General features: G+C 36.5%; 1 protein-coding gene across 2 annotated transcripts in view; it reads left to right on the plus strand.

Moving 5' to 3' along the window:
• Positions 1 to 16,649, plus strand: part of LOC136864306 (cell cycle control protein 50A) — a 290,752-nt gene that overhangs the window by 66,871 nt on the left and 207,232 nt on the right. The gene's annotated exons all lie outside the window — the stretch shown is intronic.

A 16,649-nucleotide genomic window follows, 5' to 3' on the forward strand; every position in this document is an offset into this window, starting at 1 on the left:
ATTAGGTTACATTTATATCCTAATACTGCAACCTAATACTACACTGTAACGGATACAGTGGAACATGATACAGGAAAGTTACCGTTTGTCCCATCCCTAATGTAAACACACTTCTGAAGACAGGTAAACAGATGGAACTAATACAAGTACTTGAAAAATATCAGATAAAACTATTAGCCATCCAGGAAACAAGGTACATACCAAATGAAATTGCAGTAGCAGATAACTTCAGGATACTAAAGGGAAAACCTGCCATTAAAGTTAAGAAATCTGAGAAAACCAAGAACACAATGGTAATACTAGGTACAGACTTCTTTGTTCACCACTGAATACTAGAATCGATTGTGGGTTTCAGGTCTCCATCTCCAAGACTGTCTATACTGACCCTAAAAAGCGGCAACAAACTGTATACTGTGTTCATTGCCCATGCCCCTATTAATGACGACAACAAATAGAATCCCCAGAAAGTAAACGACTTCTGATCTCAACTTGAAGAAGAAATATTCAGAATTCCAGACAGGCACATCAAGATTCAAATGGGGGACTTCAGTGCTCAGCTAGGGAAAGAAAAGTAGTACAGAAAGGTGATAAGTAAATACCCAGCTCAGCACAGTACTAACAAAACCAGTGAAAGGTTAATAGATATCTGTGAATCTTTCAACATGAAAATAATGTCCACAAAGTTCAAGAGGACTCCAAAACAGATGAAGACATGGAGGTCACTCAACCCTCTGCTAATAGAGTTCCAAATTGACCATGTTGAAACCAATAACCCCAGAGAAATAATGAATGTTAGAGTACAACGAGGAGCAAACTTCGATTCAGACCACTATCTGACAACGATCAAAATGAAATTCATTCCTAACAACACCAAGAAGTAAACTTTAAGGGTACAAAAATACAGAATTGAAGAACTGAAAATAAACCAAGGTATAATAGAAAACTACCAGAAAGAACTGGATTTATTGAACACACATAAATGGGATGAAGTGGCTCAAAATATCCAGAAAGCTGCAAAATATACAATATTTCTTGCTAAAAGGAAAAAGCATTCACGGTGGAATGATGAGTGTGAAGCTGCTCTAAAGAAATGTTTTGAGGCATGGAATATATGGAACTCCATCAAAGGGAATTCTGATGGGTTCAGAACTCGAAGGAAATTAACGCCCAAAGTTTTCAGAAATGCCAAAAACGAAAATTTGAAAGAGACCAATTAAGGGATATTGAAGAAAACTTTAAGAACAACAACACAAACTTCTATAAGACCTTCAAATCAAAACTTAGAAAATATTCTCTACCCACTATCTGCTTCAAGAACGATTCTGGTAAATTGATTCTAAACAACAAACAAAATTGTGAACATTTGGCCATATACTTTAAAGTATTACTGAACTGTGTTAATGTAATTTCCATTTCACTGAATTCCATCCTGTCATTTTATGCCTATTGGTTCATGATCTGAACAATATTTAAGAACGATACAACTTTGTGTCATCTACAACTGTCTTGAACAATATTCATTGTTCCACAGAGGGAGATGATGCGTTGGGTCGTGTAAGATTTTCCTTCCAGAATGTGTGTAATATTGTGTAGCCTTTGGTACCTAGATTTTTGAAAAGATATTAGGCACTTTTTCTTTTACTTTCTCTTCTATAGTGTTAGGAACAAAAACCATATTGCATTAGTTCCCCCAGAAACTAATAGTGACACATTCAAAGGAGAGTCAACAATTCTCAGTGAAGTGGGTCACTTGTGGTAAGTCAGAAAAATTTGCAGATACAAGATTTCCTCCAACTCGTGGTCTGACATTTTGGACTCCCAATAGACGCAGCGTCACTTAAATCTATTGAACCAACTACCTCCTCCTAATTGTAGCTGCTGAGCAATATACAGGTTATATTTTTACCCTTAATTTCCACACTGGGTCGAGATCATGCTTTATGCTAGCTCTGTTGATAAACAAGTTCCCCTTGAATTTCAGTTTGAGTATATTACCATCAAGGTAATCAGCCCCTTGTTAAGAGGACATATTCTACCATCAACTCTACTGCAGCCTTATTGGCATTGTAACTGCCTATAGTAATCCATTATTTAACTTCTACTTGTACCCAAGATTTCATTGTTTGCACTATTTTCTTAATTTCCGTAATGTTCCCTATCCACTGTTGTCTTTTAATTCAACCCATTTTTGATACGCCTTTTTATGTTTACATACTTCTGTGACTATAATCTGTTAGGTTATCTGCATTTTCCTTCTTTTTTTAATACAGTTTTGTGCTTCTTCCCATGATAGTTCTTGTTCTGCATTCTTCCATACCATCTATTCCATTTCAGTGTCCTGGACCTCATTTCTGTGCATCGTTTGGAATTTTTGACAGTAATGCTGTCAGTCAGTTGTGGCCTTTTGACCTCAAGATAAAATTTTCAATTCCTTCCTAGGTCAGTGTTACATGATAGTATTTGAATGTGACAGTTGTATGCTGTTGACTTCAGTCATGTTAAAAAACAATTCCAGGAGAAAAAGCCAGTTAGGAGGTAGAATGAACATAAATACAGAATCCTCCTCCTCTATCCCGATCGTGCCTGTGTATTTCTATCCTCTGTAGAGATGGGCAAAAAAATAACACAACAGTTATTTTGGAACTGTTCCAGAGTCAGAACTGATCATTAATTGAAGAGTACGCCGGAACATCCTGTTCTGAAAGAACAGTGCACCATGTCACTTGCACTCGGCGGGATTGATCTAGCAACACCTTGTTCCAAAAGAACAGTGTTCCCTGTCGCCTGCACTCCAGCGAGATGGGTCTAGCAACATCCTGTTCCAAAAGAACAATGTTCCATATTGCTTGCACTCAGTTGGATTGGTCCAAGAGAGACTCCAGCGGTCTTGATTGGTCTAGGTATTTGAAAACCGTGCATGTTCCGCTGGTTGGCTGATTGTTCAGACTCTGGGCGAACGTGAATATTAGTTCTCTAGACTGGTTTTGATATTCTTTGATATTAGTAATTGACTGCGTTGAACTGAAGGTGAATATGAAGGGTAGGAGAAGGGAACCTACGAAATTTGAAATTGTAAGGGGCGCGCATCTTAGTCAACATTTTGACAGACAGCGAATAAGCGATATGTATGCATGACACTGATTTTTTAAATCTTTGTTCGTATGAATTCTCGCTGCGTTAAATCACGTGCATCGTCAAAGCATTATTTTACCGCAATTTACGGCTGTTTGAATTGTACTGTCCACTGTAATTTGTTCATTAGAAGTGTTAGAAATAGACTATATACATACCTGTATATAAAAACATAGCAATGTCAATATACCAAATGTTATTGAGCTAGGCCGATACGTTTCATATTTTCCAATACCTGTTTTGTTTGCCAGATAAAAACCTTAGTTAATCTATAATTGTTAGGTTCTTCTGTCTGTCAAAAACTAATTTATGATTAACCCTCTACTCGAAAGACCTCTCTAAATAACACTTACAGTTAGATCAGTCTTGCCAGGCAGAGTGGCTCAAATGGTTGAGGCGCTGGCCTTCTGACCCCAACTTGGCAGGTTCGGTCCTGGCTCAGTCCGGTGGTATTTAAAGGTGCTGAAATACGTCAGCCTCGTGTCGGTAGATTTACTGGCACGTAAAAACTCCTGCGGGACTAAATTCCGGCACCTCGGCGTCTCCGAAAACCGTAAAAGTAGTTAGTGGGACGTAAAGCAAATAACATTATTATTATTATTATTATTATTATTATTATTATTATTATTATTATTATTATTAAGATCAGTCTCGGAGACCGGGCTTATTTAACTACTGACACCACGTAAAATCCAGGTATATTTCGTTCATGATAATATAAACCATAAAAAGCACATTTTACAATAAATTAGTACATGGGTAGAGAAAATGGTCACAATTGCAAACTTCAAGCTCAATATTAATGGAATTTTTTTTTTCTATTTTGCTTTACGTCGCACCGACACAGATATGTCTTATGGCGACGACGATGGGATAGGAATGGCCTAGGAATGGAAAGGGATCGGCCGTGGCCTTAATTAAGGTACAGCCCCAGCATTTGCCTGGTGTGAAAATGGGAAACCATTTTCAGGGCTGCCGACAGTGGAAAAGTACAGTGTTATTTTACAAATTATTTTTATGGTGATATTATCCTTTCACTCCAACACAATTAGCACTGTAACTGACAACAGTTACCTAGATCTTATGAACAAGATGGGCAGATTTTGAAGGAACATTCCAAACATATTGCTTTTGCACATCTAATGCACTTGTATGCCGTTTTCCTCTTCTTCTGGTATGAGCACGTGCTGCAAGTCTTCCTCTTCTCAAATCTGTCAGTTACAGTGTCTTCTGCAATAGGCAGGTCATCTTCGAGGTTAAGGACTTCTCGAATACTGTTCCTCAATTTAAGTGGGAAGTTTGGTATGGAAACTCGTTTGGCAAGATGAGGTTTCACCATTTCCATCCCAAGTTCATGAACAAAGTCAAACCTCTTCACAATTTTGTTCCCTGAGTAGCACAAGTATAGAATATAGCTATTGACCTTAGCTATTTTGAACAAAGAAAAGAATACTGCCATGGGCCATTGCGGGTTCTTCTATTAGATGAATAATTTACGCACTTCATGTCAACTTTATCCACACCAGATTTAGTTGCATTGTAGTAACTGTTGATTTCTTGCATTCCGTTTTCATTTCACATCTGCTGTGATGCATTGGTGAAATAAAGATTACAGCTCTATTCTTCTTTGGAACAATAGACAACAGTGTCAAGTCCTTAGTAAATCCATACATAGCGGAATTAACCTTTCTTGATGGTGATGGCTGGAATTCCTTAGGAATATCTCTTGTTTTTCCTCACAGTTCCCACGTATGATAGTCCCCCGATTTTTTAAAATGTTTGCCAATTCCACAGATGAAAACCAATTGTCTCCTGTTATATTGCGATTGCTTTTCTGCAAATTCTTTGTAACTCTCAAGATGGACTGCGTTGGCTTTCCTAATTTACGTTCTTCACCTGTAAGACCTATACCATCAGAATCTTTACCTGTATAAATATAGGCATTATACAGGTACGAACACTTAGTATAAGCACACTACCTTTATTCCATATTTTCCGGGTTTCTTTGGCATGTCTACTTTAAATGGACAAACTGCCCTGAATGGTATAAGCATTTTGTTTGTTAAGAATGAAGCCATGTTTTCTAGTGTTGACTTGGTTAAATGTAACAAAGGCTTTTCAGTCTGTCAAACACACAGCAAATACAATGTAAATTATAACACTATAAACATACCTGTAAAACACACACTAACAGACTGAAAAGCCTTTGTTACATTTTGGTATAAGCATCTCGTCGACGCAAACATTTTCTCCCAGGACGAACAACTTTTGGCAATTGCCCAAAAATTTCTCGAAGAATGTAGAGATTGGAGCTGCGCGATCTGTCTTCCTCCTCCTTTTTCTGTCTCTAGAGTCGTCGAAACGCAGAGCGATTAGAAGGATCTTGAACCTCTTCACTGACATTGTACACCGAAAAATTGGACGTCCTGATGGTCCAGTAGAAAATAAAGAGTGCATATTCTCGTGGCCTGACTTGAAAATGGAAGATAATGCCAGTAATCCAAGAAGAGCTTTAATTTCAACAGAATTGGTGTCCCTGTAATTAGAAGGATTTGATGGATTTTGAATTTTACCCCGTACGTTTGATAGTTTTTGGTTTGTCCATAGAACAATTTCATTAATCATTAATCCAAAAGAAGGTTGCAGATATCTGTAGGAGCTGCTTTATTACCCAAGGCTTTAGCAGAGGCAGTGACTAGGCAGACCTCGAATAATATTGTGTCCAGGTATTTTTCTAGATTGAGTTTGCGGTTGGCTGTACCAAACAAATTTATTTTTTCCTAGATATATATCATTGGTTGTAGCAGTGTCATGTGAAGCGGTTGTGGTTGTTATATTTTCATCTTCCCGGCTGGCTTCGTTAGGGTTCAGCATTTCTTCTTCCAACACCTCGGTGTCTGAATCAGATGTTACACTCTCACCTGTATTGCTGATGATGAAATCTGGATCTTGGTCAGAATCATCAATCTCCGAATCTTCCACCTCGTCGTTATCATCTTCCAACCATTCTCCCAATCTTGCGCGAAAATCAACATCATTTGGCCTCGTTGCCATTGCAATATGGCGAGACACATTTTCCATGTCTGTGGAATATAATAAGTACAATTACCTAAGAGAAATCTCCCCCAAATAGAACTTACAGCTATGTTGTATTTGATAAATACTACGTTATACGACATACCGGTCTGTAAGACTGACAAGTTTAGCACGGAACAGTGACACACTTGACAAATAACCCCATAACAATGCACTAAGCAGTTTTGAGACAACAAACATGCTGTAGCTTATTAGACGAAAGGTCAAAGAACACATAGTTCGAAGGACAATGTAAAACATTTACCATTGTTGCCAATATCATAGAAATAAAATTATCTAGCGGCCTGTCAGACCGGTCTTTCGGGTTGAGGGTTAAATACAATTTATAAAATACCTGAAAAAATCTAACAACAGAAACCTGAAAATTAATTTAAGTAAGGTGTTTTTTTTTTTCAGATTTCATTAATGCCCAATTTGTTGCGATAAACCATGTTTTTGCATTTTCTAGAGACATCAAAATTAAGGATGAAACTAGCAGTGAGGAAACAACTTTCAAATTAGCATTTATAAGGTTCGTTGATATTTTCTAATTCCCCACTGCCTAAAGCTTTGACTGTTATTTTGTATCTGTTGTTCGGAACATAGTATGTTTTCAGAACAGGAACAACCGGAACTGTTCCAGAAAAAGAACAACTTTGCCCATCTCTAATCTCTGCTCTTACAGTCTGATATTCAGATCAGTTAATGATCAGGTGTCTTTTTGTCATCAGTCGTTGAACTGGTCTGATGCAGTTCTCTAATCCATCTCACTATACACTCTCCCATCCCACACTTCCAATTAATTGATATACTAAACTTCCCACTACAGTCTGCTCAGCTCTCTAGATTCAGCCTGCCAGTCTCTCATAGCAAACCAGGTTAGCTTTCTGTGCTCATTTAGGTTAACACTCATATAACCTCACCACGATTTGGTAAAGACCTATGTCGCTCTCTGGCCTTCTGAGGTGGTACTGTGAATGTTAGGATATTGCACAGTTGGCCTGATTTGATGCAGTTCTCCACACTACCCTCTTGGACCAATCTCTTCATTGCTACATAACTAGCATATCCTACATCCATCTTAACCATTTGCTAAAAATATTATTGTTGACTGAGGATCCATTATTGAAGAACATGTTGATTTATTTGGAACTTTGAGTGTAGATTTATTATGGTGTTATCTGAAGTGGAACTAATGTCATGAAGCAGCCGAAGTGGATAAATGCATGCAGAAACATTAAAGCATAGTGCTAAGGCAGAGATAAAATATCTTCGTATATAAATTAATAGGATTAACTCAGGATTGATTGAGCTTCCTTACGATTAGACAAAGGCAATGATTGCACCAGTACACTAACAAGGGAACAGGATTGCATCAACCATTGAGAAATTCCTTTGATCAGCATAGCAGACATTATAGAAGAGAGAATATAATGGAAAATAAAATAAATGAAAGTTATGAAGTTGCATATCACAATCAGATATCAGGACCAGATATAGAGACATGTGCCAACGAATTAGGAAATGTTAGAGAAATAACATTGTTCACTTTTTTAGTAGAGTACTAGAAAAGGCAAAGAAGAAATGTTTGGCCATACTGGTGATTTCAGTATCAAAGACAGGTTATTATAGGCAATCCAAAGCATTTATGTTGACAGTTGTATTTTTTAAATTTTTTAAAAATTTATTTAGTCTGATCCAGGACACCCTAGATTTGCCATAAGACACAGAATAAGACACAATAACAATTTTGAGGGAAGATAAAAAGATTAATGTTTAAAAAAATGATAGGTTACAATTAACCATGTTAAATGGCATGAACTCCATATAAATGGTGACGAAGAATCGAAACAGTATTTGATGAGTGAGACGACTATCTCATCTTGTAGGCTTCTCGCTAGTTTATATTTTTGTCGCCATGTGACGAAAGATTTGAGAATTGTTCCCCTCGCGCCAAAGAAAAGTCCAGTCACCATAATTTTTTTAAGGTTATATGACTCAAGAAAGAAAGGGATGGTTGGATTATAGATATCCTTTTTCTCATTGTCTACGTCAGTCGGCTGAGAGGCTGAAGATTCAAAGCGTACCGCAGGATCACTAATTTCTGCTTCGTTCCTCCGTCTGTCAATCGCTATAATATCAATCCTGCGAGTGCTGCCTCCTTCGGTGTGGCAGTGGACTTCTTCGTACACTTCTAGATTTTTGAGACGAAGAGCATTAGCAATCAGGTTTCTGATGTTATGGCGTTTGATCCTAAGCAGTTCTCCTTGAGGGCAACTTCCCAGCACATTTGGTAAGGTTTCATACTCACTGCAGTGTCTGCAGTGGCCTGTGCTGGTAGAACGTCCCGGCAGAGTATGTACTGGTGCAACCATCGCGGTCATCTTCAACATCTCCCTCCATTCCGAACAAGTTAAACCATCTCTTCTGGTAACCCAAGAATTAGCAGCAGGAACTTGAGCAAATAACTCAACACCTCTTCCTTTTTGTGGATATGCACACCAAGCTTCAAATTCGCGTGTTCTAAGTATATCGCGCTGAACAGATTTCGTTGATGTCTCTTCATTGAGTTGAAGTTCAGATAGGCAGCGAGTTTTTATTGCTGTGAAATTTCGAACAGCATTTACGTGCGAATCATTCACAGCTTCTAGCTTAAGATTGATGTTCAGCTGTTGAAGGTATGCTTCCCAAGTAGCGCGCATTAGTGCTAACCCTTTATATTTGTGGCTCGAATAGATCATACTTTGTAATCTATAATCTTCATTTCCGTATTGACGAATTACACAATTAAAAATAGGAAAGGATTTCCACCAATCAATACTTGTTTATTGCTTATATTAAGCTACAGGACTGGTTTCGACCCCATATACAAGGTCATCTTCAGCTGAACCATGAATAAATATTTATATGATGCTTTGATTAAAATTGCATTGTCAAAGGAATGTCATATGATGATGTGCATTTAGTCACATACAAATGGGGCATGTCTTAACGTGAATTGGCATATATGTCAGTATGTACAATATTGCAACTGTATGTCTAAAATATTATGTTGAGGTCCTAAAATTAGTGTATAAAACATATCTTCACTTAAACTAACTTATATATATATGTACAGGATAAAATACAATATATAAAAAATATTTCGTTCACATGAACATTCGTATCTTGCTTGTTGGTCAATTCATCAACTCTCGTATTTAAGTCCCATTTACAGTTGTACACTCAGCTGCTGTTCTTGGAGTTTAAAAGATATGGTTGTAAAATTGCATGAGTAAAAGATATAGTCTTCATGTGGGATAAAACACTTTCCAATTTTAAAAAAAGTTGCCAGGACGCCACAGGACAACAAGATTTGATTCTAACATAAGGCAACATACATAGCAGAGCTGAACATATTTTAGCCGAATTTTATCCATACATCTGGCAACTTTTTTTAAAATTGGAAAGTGTTTTATCCCACATGAAGATTATATCTTTTACTCATGCAATTTTACAACCATATCTTTTAAACTCCAAGAACAGCAGCTGAGTGTACAACTGTAAATGGGACTTAAATACGAGAGTTGATGAATTGACCAACAAGCAAGATACGAATGTTCATGTGCACGAAATGTTTTTTATATATTGTATTTTATCCTGTACATATCTATATATATAAAATAACTTGTCCTGACTGACTGACTGACTGACTGACTGACTGATTCATCATCGCCGAGCCAAAACTACTGGACATAAAGAAATGAAATTTTGGGGATATATTCATATTAAGATGTAGGTGCTCGCTAAGAGAGGATTTTTGGATATTCCGTCGCTAAGGGGGTGAAAAGGGGGGTGCAATTTTAAAATGAGTGGATCCATATCTCAAAACTTTAAAAGTTTACAGATGTAAAAATTGGTATTTAGAATCTTCTTTAAAATTAAAGAAACACGTATTTTTTTGTTTTCAGAAAATCAGAATAGGAGGGGTGAAAAAGGGTGAAAATGGGGGAAAATGGGTTGAATGCCTTTAATCAGGATGCCGGTACTTATATCTCAGAAACTGAAGATATTACAGACCTGAAAATTGGTACATTTGATCTCTTTTAAAAATAAAGAAACACGTATTTTTTTGTTTTTGGAAAATCCAATTAATGGGAGGGTGAATATGGGGGGGATTTTTAAAATGAGTGATTCTATATCTCCAAACTTTTAAAGTTTGCAGATGTAAAAATTGGTATTTAGAATCTTCATTAAGAATAAAGAAACACGCATTTTTTTGTTTTCGGAAAATCGCAATAGGAGGAGTGAAAAGGGGTGAAAAAGGGGTTGAATGTCTTTAATGAGGCTACTTATATCTCAGAAACTGAAGATATTACAGACCTGAAAATTGGTGTTTGGGATCTCCTTTAAAAATAAAGAAACACGTATTTTTTGTTTCTGGAAAACCCAATTAAGGGGGGTGAAAAGGGGGTAATATTTTAAAATGAGTGTATCTACATCTCAAAACTTTTAAAGGTTATAGATGTAAAAATTGGTATTTAGAATTTCCTTTAAAAATAAAGAAACACGTATGGTTTGTTTTCGGAAAATCCTAATAGGAAGGGTGGACAAGGTTGAAAAAGGGGTCGAATGCATTTCATGAGTCTACTTATATTTCAGAACCTGAAGATATTACAGACCTGAAAATTGGTGTTTGGGATCTCCCTTAAAAATAAAGAAACACGTATTTTTGTTTGTGGAAAATCCAATTAATGGGGGGGGGGGGGGTGAAAAGGGGGTGATTTTTTAAAATGGGTGTATCTATATCTCAAATATTTTAAAGTTTATAGATGTAAAAATTAGTATTTAGAATCTCCTTTAAAAATAAAGAAACATGTATTCTTTTGCTTTTGGAAAATCCCAATAGGAAGGGTGTAAAAGGGTTAATAATGGGTTGAATGCCTTTAATGAGGCTACTTCTATTTCAGAACCTGAAGATATTACAGGCCTGAAAATTGGTATTTCGGATCTTCTTTAAAAGTAAAGAAACATGTATTTTTTCGTTTTTGGAAAATCCAAATATTGGAGGGTGAAAAGGGGGGTGAATTTTTTAAAATGAGTGTGTCTACAACTTAAAACTTTAAAATTTACAGATGTAAAAATTGGTAGTTCGAATCTCCTCTAAAAATAAAGGAACATGTATTTTTTGTTTCCTGTAAATCCTAATAGGAGGGGTGTAAAAGGGTGAAAAATGGGTTGAATGTCTTTAATGAGGATACATATATCTCAGAAACGAAAGATATTACAGACCTGAAAATTGGTGTTTGGGATCTCCTTTAAAAATAAAGAAACACGTATTTTTTAGTTTTTGGAAAATCCAATTAATGGCGGTTAAACAGGAGTGACAAATGGGGGTGAATTTTTTGAAAGACTATATCTACAGAATATCTTGGAAACGTACAATGTTACAGACGTAAAAAGTGGGTGTTTGGAATCTCCTGTAAATGTAAAGAAACATAGGTGATTTGTTTTTGAAAACTCCGCTTAAGGGGAACTCAAAAGGGGTGAAATTTTAAAATGAGAATTTTTACAGTATATCTAAAAAAACTTAACATATTTTTAGTTTATGGAAATACCACTCGGGTGGAAGGGGGGGTAAAAGTGACTGAAAATGGTGTTGAATTCTTTTAATTAGGCTACTGATATCTCAAAAATGAAGATGTTACAGACGTGAAATTTGATATTTGCAATCTGCTTTAAAAGTAAAGAAACACGTATTCTCGGAAAATCCCTTGAAGGCGTGGGGGGGGGGGGGGTGAAAGAATTGAAAAATTAATTGACTTAATTCTATGAGAATACAGACATGTAATAAATATAGTTACAGACGTGAAAATTCGTATTTGGATCTCCTTTAAAAACAAAGAAAAACGCATTTGGTGGGGAAACCATCTTGGAGGGCGGGAGTGTAAAGGAGTTGAATTCCTTTCATGAGGACACGTAAATCAAAAACTCTGAAGAAGTTAGAGTCGTGATAATTGGTATTTAGAAGATCCTTTACTATTAAAGAAACAAGTATTTTTTGAGGGGAAAATTCACTTCGGGGAGGGTGGGGAGTATTGTGAAATGAAGTGAAAAAAGTAAATTATTTTTATGGGGATACTTATCATCTCAAAACTGAAGGTAATAGACGTGAACATTGGTGTTTGGAATCTCCTTAAACATAAAGAAACAAGCATTATTTTAATATTTTTTTGGGGGGGGGGGGGCGGTAATTAACTTAACGACGGTGGGGTGTAGAAGGAGGTGTATCCAATTGATTTTACTGTTATTAATGTACTTATAAGTATCCTCGGTTGCTCAGGCGGCAGCGCGCCGGCCTTTCACAGCTGGGTGCCGTGGTTCAAATCCCGGGTCACTACATGTGACATTCGTGCTGGACAAAACGGAGGCGGGACAGGTTTTTCTCCGGATACTCGGTTTTCCCTGTCATCAGCCATTCAAGCAACACATAATAGTAATAATAATAATAATAATAATAATACTAATAATAATAATAATAATAATAATAATAATAATATTCCGGACCGTCGTCAATGTGCGGACCGCGCTGGTAACGGGCTCCTGAACAAATGACTAAGAATGCAGTCGGCCGCGGGTTCAGTGCCGCCAAGGCACCCAATATGACACCACGCCGGATCTCCTGAAGGATTTTATCCATATTAAAAATGATTATAGGAAAAGATGGCAAAAATTTACGGACCCAACTGACCGGGAGGAATACCTGAGCCTAGCCCGGGAAGTACGAAATCGATTGCTGGAAAGGAAGATTGAAAAATGGGAGGAAACGTGCCGTGAAATAATAGAAAACCAGTCAGATCGGGAATTTTGGTGGATTCTCGCAGAAAACGAGTCAGTTCGCGAATTTCGGCGGATTATATATCTAAAACAATAAGCATTCAATTATAAATTTCAGTATAATACCGTAGCGAAGCACGGGTGTCTTGCTAGTATATATATTAGTTTAAGTGAAGATATGTTTTATATACTAATTTTAGGACCTCAACATAATATTTTAGACATACAGTTGCAATATTGTACATACTGACATATATGCCAATTCACGTTAAGACATGCCCCATTTGTATGTGACTAAATGCACATCATCATATGACATTCCTTTGACAATGCAATTTTAATCAAAGCTTCATCATATAAATATGTATTCATGGTTCAGCTGAAGATGACCTTGTATATGGGGTCGAAACCGGTCCTGTAGCTTAATATAAGCAATAAACAAGTATTGATTGGTGGAAATCCTTTCCTATTTTTAATTGTAGATCATACTTGTCGGTGTGTCACTCGGAAGTTGTAGAATTTCTTTAAGTGCGCTTCTGATCATGTTGTCGGCTTTTAACAGACTTGATTTGGGAATGTTCTCAACCGAAACAGTCTGGAAGGGGTATATCAGTGTAGGGCCAATAAACTGATTTATTACAGTCAATTTTTGATGCGGTTGGAGTAAGTGAGTCCTGGTAATCTGATCTAAGTTAGCTTTCAATTTTTCAAGTACCTGATGTTCATTGAAGACTAAAGTGTGTCTGAAAGTTGCCCCTAAATATTTTATTTCTTCACTATCATTTATACTTCTAATGTTTCCAGAGACCGTCACGATATCATCAGAATGAAGTTTACCATTTTCTATAATAATGGCATTTGATTTGTGTGCATTTATATGCAAACCTATTTCTTGCAGCAGATTTATGACAGAAGTGACTAGGATTGAAGCTGCTGCTTGGTCTTTAGCTATGATCACCAGATCATCGGCAAAACATAGGGATGTTAAAGGTACAGTGTTAGGACTCAATTGAAAACCATACATTTCTGATACTTTGATGTCTGTGAGTTCATCAAGGATGTGGTTTATACCCCAGTTAAATAAGAAAGGTGAAATGGGATCTCCTTGCATCACTCCACATTTGATGTTTATCTTATCTGTATGACCACGAGCAGTTTGAACTTGTGTTGTGTTTTCTGTGAGAAGTTTGACTAGTAACATCTTAATGGATCTGGGTAGTATAGAGTTCTCTATTGTCGCCTTTAAGTGATTGTGTCCAATACTATCAAACGCTTTGCTGATGTCGAGGTATACTACGCAGCCTGAAATCTTTTTCATTACAGCTGTTCGTAAAATGCCATCGACAATATTCACGCTAATGAAAGAGCCAGGGGTCATGACAAAACCTCTTTGGAACTGGTTCAAAGGGATGTATTCCCTTACAATTTTATCAAGGATCTTACTTAATATGCGCCGAATAATGGAGCAAATACTAATCGGTCTCCATTTGGACAGATCATTCTCTTCACCGCCTTTATGTATAAGAACAGTCCTCGCTGCCTTAAGAACCTCAGGAATGAACCCACTTTCAAATATTCTTCTGATGATATGGGCTAAAATATTAGCAGCAAGTGGATCATAAACAGATTTCAATAAAACCTTATCCGGACCTGGGCTAGTGTCAATTGCTATGCTCTTGATAATAGAGAAAACTAACTCTTGAGATATTGAAATTGTATCATCCAAGGTTTCATTCGTACAATCAATATAGGAGTCTCTCATGCAATCATTAGGAGTTTCAAATCTGTTCCTGAAATATCCTTCAACAACATCTTTCTCTAGTTTCAAATTATTAGTTCTTCTGCCACTTAAAATTTTTCTAATTGCTTTCCTCCTTTGGTAAAAATATTCATATTGAGTCAGTTCATACTCGAATTTAGCCTTCCGACGTTCACGATCATTCTTAGAGGATCTCTGTGGGTTACTGGAGGTTTTATACTGTCGGTTGTTATTTTTATAAATGCCACGTTTACGAGCTTCAATATATCTAGTAACTGGACTCTTTGAACCTGGCAGTAGGTCTGTAGCTGTGGCAAGGAAGTTTACAAAATTAGTAACTTGTTCATTGAATTCAGCATCACTCAATTCATGCTGAAAAATACCTAGCCATTTACTCAGTTCGTCGTGGTAAGGTTTATTTTTTTGCTCTCTTTGATCAGAGGTTATTTCCAACTTCGTTGACTGACCATTTTTACTAGAAATAGGAATAGGATCTGAAGGTGGAATTTTAGACTGGCTAGGTGTAGTCATAGATGGATTCAACAAGCAGACTCTGTATTGCTCTGGTTGTGATTTACTTATATGTATCTTAAGGCCTTTATACATTTGCCCGCAAAATTGACATTGTGTTTTGTTATCAGTAGTACTCTTATTGGTGTCATTTGCAGCCATAGTACAGGATGTATAAGCTCGATAATATAGTTACAGATTATATTTGTCAATGATGACAATTTATTAGGCCCATAGACATTATTACTATGAAACTGTAGAATATATCTGTAAGTAGGGGTGTGTAAATTATTTCGTCTTGTAAATGCAAACCATGAATTGAAGGTATTATAGTGGGATATTTAAAGAGAGTTAAAGATGGCAAGAAGAGAGAAACAAAAATATTGAGAACAGCCTAATTCAGATGTTGAATGATTAATGGACACAGAACACTTATATGATAACAAGCGGCTACCTTAGTAATATGTGGGAATTACCGCCTAGATGTCGTTGGTTTATCTTTAGCTTCTCTGTATACACTTAAAGCTACTGGACATATAAATCAACGCCGAACAATATAAATCAAAATGGCTGTCGTCTTGGCAAAAATTCAGCACACTTATTTAGTGAAAATTTTCTATAATGGGAGCACAGGTATGATAGATAACATCAACTGGGGCACTATACACTTCAATACGCCACAAAGTACACGAATCAGCCTATAAATAAACATAATTCAGCATGTTACACCACTAGTGCCACCCACTTGGATTTGGAAGGTTTCCATCATGGCCTTCTGTTTTTTTCTTTTTTTTTTTCTGGAAGATTATTTCTTGATTTAAAATGATTACAGACATCAGACAGGGTTGAAATATGTGATGTCTATTGTTCAGAGTTTATATGGATCACTGTGGGATTAAGTATAATCTGTCTGTAGCTTATTGTATATAAAAATTACTGCCCAATATTTTTGAATTTAGAAAACAAAAATGCAGCAGATATAATAAAAACCGTATTTTCAAGACTAGGTTCAAGAGAAAACTGACAGAATGGATGCCAGGCAGGTAATACAAAGTTGGAGCACGTAGACAGATTCACGAACTTGAAGACTGCAGAGTTGTGAGAAATAGTGAATAAAGTTCACAGACTACTGTAACTTACCCATATATTGCACTGGGTTCAGGCAGATTCTGTTGTATGATAGTGAAAGCCAGGTTTACTTGTTACATCAGATCCATTAGCTACAAGTAACACATGAAATTATCGAAAATGATTGTTGGTGTAAACAGGTGACTGTAACTTTATGAGAGTTTTTGTAACTGAGAGATAGAAATAATAAATATGAATAGTTTGAGGGATTGGGTTTGTGAGGTGAATT

This window comes from Anabrus simplex, chromosome 2 (assembly GCF_040414725.1).
Source record: "Anabrus simplex isolate iqAnaSimp1 chromosome 2, ASM4041472v1, whole genome shotgun sequence".
Lineage (NCBI taxonomy): Eukaryota > Metazoa > Arthropoda > Insecta > Orthoptera > Tettigoniidae > Anabrus > Anabrus simplex.